Raw genomic sequence first — 7,319 nt, forward strand, 5'->3', positions numbered from 1 at the left:
CGATTCTCTTGCCTCAGCCTCCCAAGTACTTGGGACTACAGGCACCCGCCACAACGCCCAGCTATTTTTTGTTGCAGTTTGGCCATGGCCAGGTTTGAACCTGTCACTCTTGGTATACGGGGCTGGCACCCTACCCACAGGTGCTGCCCATTTTGTTTCTTTTTTCTTTTCTTTCTTTGAGACTCGGTCTTGCTCTGTCACCTGGGCTAGAGTACAGAGGTGTCATAGCCCACAGCAACCTTAAACTCCTGGGCTCCAGCAATCCTGCCTCCGCCTCCCAAGTAGCTGGGACTATAGGTGTATGCACCACATCCAGCTAATTTTTTTGTTGTTGTTGTTGTAGAGTCAGGATCTGGCTTGTGCTCAGATAATCTAAAACTTATCTTCCAAACTTGGTCTCCCAAAGTCCTAGGATTACAGGCATGAGCCACCATGTTTGGCCAATCACGATATATTTTCAATGTGCATTTTCAAATAATGCATATTCTGCTGCTGTTGGTGGCATGTTGTATAAAAAATCAATTGAGCCAAGGTGATTTATAGTTTTCTATGGCCTTACTCATCTTTTGTTTACTTGTTCTCTGAATTATTGAAAAAGTGTTGAAATTTCCAACTATAAATTATCTATTTTTTCTTGTATTTCTAGGATTTTTTTGCTTTATGTATTTGGAAGTTCTATGTATTTAAGAATATTATATCCACTGAATGAAAGGATTTTTTTATCATTATGAAATGACCCTCTTATGCGTCCTCAAACTATGGCCCATGGGCCACATGTGGCCTGCCAAGGACATTTATCCAGCCTGCCGGGTGTTTTTGCCATCACTGCCTGTCCTGCTTAGCAGCTGACTCATCCCAGGGCCCTCAGTCCGGCCCTCCAATGGTCTGAGGGACAGTGAACTGACCCCCTGTTTAAAAAGTTTGAGGACCCCTGCATCTTACTCATGGTGATAGTCTCTGCTCTAAAACTATTGGTTCTTCAGCTTTCCTTTGATTCGTATTAGCCTGATGTATCTTTCTCCTCCTTTTTGCTTTTAACCTATTTGTATTTTTACACTTAAGTGACTTTTTTTTTTTTGAGACAGAGTTTCACTATGTTGCCCTCGGTAGAGTGCTCTGGCATCACAGCTCACAGCAACCTCTTGGGCTTAAGCAAGTCTCTTGCCTCAGCCTCCCAAGTAGCGGTACTATAGGCGTCTGCCATAGTGTCTGGCTAGTTTTAGAGACAAGGTCCTACTCTACTCAGAGCTACAAAGTCAGACTGTCTCAAAAAAAATGCACTTGCAATTTATGATATTTTCAACTCATGGTATGAGTGGGTTTATCCAGATGTAGTCCCCAATGTAAGTTGAGGAAGATAACAAATACTTATTGCTTTCACTTCACTGTAACGTTGAAAAATCTTATGTCAAACCATTGGGGCTATCTATCCTTTGTTGCCTTATTCGTTATCACTTTTGTTTATTTTAGTCCTTAGTTTATATAGTATACAACCTTAACTTTATAGTCTAACTTCAAGTCATGATACGCCCCATTACAGATATAGTCATGCACTGCATACCCATGTTTTTGGTCAACAACAGACTGCATCATTCCATACGACAGTAACCCCATGAGATTATAATGGAAGTGAAAAATTCCAATCACCTGGTGAAACTGTAGCTGTTATAATGTCCTTGCACAAGGCACTACTCATTGGGTGCTTGGATACAAAAGCCTAGCACTGCCAGTCATATAAAAGTATAGCACATCCAATTATGTACTAATTATGTATCTAATAGATAATAGTTAATAATAATAATGACTATGTGGGCCAAGGGTAGTGGCTCACGCCTGGATTCCTAGCACTTTGGGAGGCTAAGGCAGGTGGATTTCCTGAGTTCACAGGTTCAAGACCAAACTGAGCCAGAGCAAGACCCTGACTTTAAAAATAGCCAGGTGATGTGGTGGGTACCTGTAGTCCCAGCTACTTGGGGGGTTGAGGCAAGAGAATCTCTCGAACCCAAGAGTTTGAGGTTGCTGTGAGCTGTGACACCATGGCACCCTACTGGGGGTGACAAAGTGAGACTGTCACACACACACAAAAATGACTGTGTTACTGGCTTATGTATTTACTATACCATGCTTTTTATTGTTATTTTAGACTATATCCCTTTCTACTTATTGAAAGGAAGGTCATTGGAAAGCAGCTGCAGGCAAGTGCTTTAGGAGGTATTCCAAGAAAAGGCATTTTTATCATGGAGATGACAATTCCATGTGTGTATTTCCCTAAAGACCTCCCAGTGGGACAGGTTGTGGAGATAGAATATAGTGATATTGACAATCCTGACCCTGTGGAGGCCTAAGCTAATGTGTGCATTGGTGTCTTAGTTTTTAACAAGACTTTAAAAAGTAAAATGTAAAATTAAAAAAAAATTAAAGTAGAAAAAAATGAAAGAAAATAAGGATATAAAGAAAAATATTTGTGTACAGCTATACAATGTGTTTGTGTTTTAAGCTAAGTATATAGTAAAAGTCAAAAATTTGAAGAATATATATAGGGAATATCCGGCACATAGGAGGATATCATAATAAAGGATGGTTTAGTATAGGTGGGAAAAAATGCCTTGTAGTTCCAGAGATTGTCTCTTGGGGGTGACCAGGGCCAAGAAGGAGAGGGGCACAGGGCCAACGCCTCAGCACTTGACCCAGCTTAGGAGAGTGCGCTTAGGTCACTCTCTGCCTGCCCTGGAGGTATAGGACACTAACACACACTCTCCCTCATCCCTTAATCTACATCTACTTCCCTTAGGGTACTATGGCTTTGTTGCGGGATGAGATGTAATGCAGATGGACATTCCAGAGAAGTCAAAGGAGGAAGGGTCCAGACCTCAGCCTCAGCATCCCCACCCCCACTGCTGTTCAGCACACCTATGGTGGTGGTGGTGGGGTCCGAAATAGCTGCCAGAATAGACAGAACACTGGTTTGGGGATGTCTGAGTAAAATTCAGTAGATTAGCAGAGACGGGATAAAATTCAGTAGACCAGCAGAGTTAGAAGGGATTAAAAATTGCCCTTGAGCCAAAACAATCTAGCCTGAAGGCTGTAACCTTAACATTCCTGGCCCATCCCCGAAGGTTACCTTTGTTACCTACTTAGTTCTGCCCTTGAGAATTGTTCTATGACTTAGGGCCTCCACCCTGGTGACCATTTCCTAATCAAAAGCCCAGCCCCGAGATTGAGTCATGAGACCTTTAACTCTACTTCTTTATCTGTAAACACAAGCGCTAAAACTTGAATGAAAACGTCCTGAGATCTGGAATCAGGGCACCTATCTTTCTACCCAGCTGATACGGCGTCAGTCTCGCTGGGTCTCGGCAGACTTTTTCACAAAAACCCTGCATGTTAATTTCTGGGTACGGTTTTTCCCTCTGCCGCCGGACCAGGTGGTTGGGAAGAGTCCCCTCTTGGGGAATTCTCAGTCTGCTGTGTTGTGTCTCCTTCCTGCAAGGTAACAGTCTGTGGCTCAGTGTTGTACAAATACTAGTTATATAGCATATCTAACTAGAAGGTAGTAACTACACAGCTATATAAATAATAGTTATTATGTAACTATATTTAACTACGAGTTATTATGTAACTATAATAACTATTATTTATATAGCTGAATAAATAGTTACTATATAAATAAAGTTACATACATAATGCTTACATAAATATACTCTTTAGTATTTATATGCCTGGAGGCATAAAGGGCAAAGGCTGGGCTTCTTTACACGCAGTGCCCTGCACACAGCAGGTGCTCAATGCATACCCATGAAAAGAACAAATGAATAATAATATGGGAAACAGCTATTACACTTAAAAAAAAAAAGAAACAAGACCCACATACATTGATCTAGCTCCCTGCTGGGAATCTAACCAAAAGGTGGAGTTAGAGAGATAGCCCCATGAGCAAGGATGGTTATCGCAGTGTTATTTGTAATGGTCAAGATTAGAAGGAAAACTTGTAAACAATGTGTCATTGCTGGAGGAGAAGGTGTTATGTGTAGCTCCTCAAAAAGAATGAGTTGAGGTCTCTATCCACCTGAAAGGTTAAGATGATGTTAACTGAGATAAGCAAGGGTCAAGACACCTGAGTTTGGTACAATGACCAAAGCACCATCTAAATATAGTATGTGTGAGTATAAAGAAGAGGGCAGAGAGCTGTATCCAAGCTGCTAATATGGAGGGGTAGGGAGAGTAATTACTTTTCCTTTGTCCAATTGTCTCATTGGATGCAGTGAATGTAAGTAGCTTTTGTGATTTTTCAAGCGTTTAGTAAAATTCGAAAGGAAACCACTGGTAAGATCTTGTGCCTAACTGTTGTCACACCCAGTTGCATGGTTGTGGATCCTGGATGTTCTATCAATGAATCAGGTAAGGAGAAGGTGGACGAAGTCTCCTCTCAATTTTGAGGTCCACTATCTTTTTGCCTTACTAGGTGAAACTAGGTAAGAGCTGCCTATCTTCTTCAAGGAAGCCCCTCTTAGCCTCATGTAAACAGCTGCCCACCCCTGCCCGCAGGGAAGATCTGGGTATGGGGGGAGGGATTACCATTCTCTTGCCCTGCACCAGGCCTGGGAATGACCCCTTCTCTGTTCTTTAAGAAGATGGCTCTTGGGCGACACCTGTGGTTCAAAGGAGTAAGGCGCTGGCCCCATATGCCGGAGGTGGTGGGTTCAAACCCAGCCCCAGCCAAAAACCACACACACACACACACACACACACACACACACAAAAAGAAAGAAAGAAAAAAAGAAGGAAGACGGCTCCTTCCCATTCATAGGAAAAAATATCTGTGACACTGCATCTTCCTCAAGGGGAGGAAGTATGAGCAGTGTGTCTCCAATCTGACTATGTGTGAAATCCTTTGAATGGAAAAAAATTCCCAGGCACCGCTGACGTTGACAAATTGATTTTTTTTTTTTTTTGAGACAGAGTCTTACTTTGTCACCCTGGATAGAGTGCTGTGGTGTCATAGCTCATAGCAACCTCAAACACTTGGGCTCAAGAGATCCTCTTGCCTTAGCCACCCGAGTAGCTGGGACTACAGGTGCCTGCCACAATTTTAGAGACTGGGTCTCTATTTTTAGAGACTGGGTCCCTCTCTAGCTCAGGCCGGTCTCAAACTCCTGAGCTTAAACAGTCTATCTGCCTCAGTCTCCCAGAGTGCTACCATTACAGGTGTGAGCCACTGTGCTGGGCTTGACAAGTTAATTTTGCTATAATATTACTTAAGTATGTATAAACACAAAACCAGATATAACATAGGTGGGCGTTGTGGCAGGCACCTATAGTCCCAGCTACTTGGAACGCTGAGGCAAGACAATCACTTAAGCCCAAGAGTTTGAGCTTGCTGTGAGCTGTGATGCCCTAGCACTCTATCCAGGGCGATATAGTGAGACTCTGTCTCAAAACAAAACAAAACAAAAACTGTTATAGATATAAGTATATGCATATAGCTCTTATGTGACTATGAAACTAAAAGAAAATTTCCAAATTAAATACAAACAGAATTGAAAACTCTGTAAAATTCAAATGAAAGACACTAATGTAATTTGTTCTTTCTTTCTGTATCTAAGTCTCCTTCCTACCAGGAATGAGTCCCAGCAGCCATAGTGGAAGGCTTCACCCTGGGCCATGCCAGGTGGGTCATTCACTTCTCTCCCATTTTTTTTCTTTCTTTTTTTGTTTTTTTGAGACAGAGTCTCACTTTGTTGCCCTTGGTAGACTGCTGTGGTGTCATAGATCACAGCAACCTCTAACTCTTGTGCTCAAGTGATTCTCTTGTCTCAGTCTCCCAAACAGCTAGGACTACAAGTGCCTACCACAACGCCTGGCTATTTTTAGAGACAGGGTCTCACTCTGGCTCAGGCTGGTCTTGAACTTGTGAGCTCAGGCAATCCACCCACCTCCGGCTCCCAGAGTGCTGGGATTACAGGAGTGAGCCACTGTGCCCAGTCTCTCCCTCGCTTTTCCATGACTTGACTCCCTACGAAGCTTCCCTTTTAACAATGCATCTTGGGTTAGGTGTCTGTGGCACAGTGGTTATGGCGCCAGCCACATGCACCGAGGCTGGTGGGGTCAAACCCGGCCTGGGCCTGCTAAACAACAATGACAACTGTAACAACAACAGCCAAAAATATAGCCCGGTGTTGCGGGCACCTGCAGTCCCAATTACTTGGGAGACTGAGGCAAGAGACTCGCTTAAGCCCAAGAGTTGGAGGTTGCTGCAAGCTGTGATGCCTCGGCACTCTACTGAGGGTGACATAGTGAGACTCTGACTCAAAAACAAAACAAAAAACCCCAGTGCATCTTGGGGTCATTTGGTTTTCATGTGGTGTGAGCGCATCACTTAGGTGTCAGGTCTATTTCTGCCCCCACAACCGCCTTAGTTCTGAATAAATAAAGTAGCCAAGGCTATAGGTAAATACAAACAGGGCCACAGAAATAGGGAGGCAGCTCTTAGTTTTAAGGTGGCTATCCAAATTCCATGTTAAAAAGTTATCAAATGGAAACACAAAGGAGAAAATGATCTCATTTTCTATTTATTTTTATTTTTGTGAAACAAGGTTTCACTTTGTCACCCTCTGTAGAGTACTAATGGCGTCACAGCTCACAGCGACCTCAAACTTTTGGGTTCAAGTGATTCTCTTGCCTCAGCCTCCCAAGTAGCTGGGACTATAGGTGTCGGCCACAACGCCCAGCTGTTTTTAGAGATAAGGTCTCACTCTGGTTCAGTCTGGTATCAAACTCCTGAGCTCAGGCAATCCATCCGCCGTGGCTTCAAAGAATTCTTTTAGTGATTCTTATACCCATAAGAACGCCTGAGTTAAAAATAAACTGGGGTGGGGGAAGAGTAGTGGACTCTGCCTCGGCCTCCTGGGATCACAGGCCCGAGCCACCACGCCCAGCCGCTCTACTCTGTACTTTTACCATCTCTGAGATCAGCAGCCCTGGATTTCTTTTTTGTTTTCTATACTTATTTTTTTAATTGCCAAGTTGAACATATTTATGTTGTGCAGCATGATGTTTTGACAGATGTATCCATGTGGAAAGGAGCCCCTGGTTTGTTTTTCATGTTCTGGTTCGTTTTGAGACCAAGTCTGGCTCTTCCGCGAGCTAGAGCCCCACGGGTGTCGTGGTACCTCACCGCAGCCTCCAAGTCCTGGGCCCAGCAGGTGCTCCACCTTAGGTTTGGAATGAAGGTCGCTGAACGCGGACGGGGAAGCAGCAGCATCTTCTGGCCGAAGCGGGTAACGCTGCTCTGGGACCGAAGAGCTCAACAGGAGGCTCCC

This window comes from Otolemur garnettii, unplaced genomic scaffold, assembly GCF_000181295.1.
Source record: "Otolemur garnettii isolate 467f Iridium unplaced genomic scaffold, OtoGar3 scaffold00094, whole genome shotgun sequence".
NCBI lineage: Eukaryota > Metazoa > Chordata > Mammalia > Primates > Galagidae > Otolemur > Otolemur garnettii.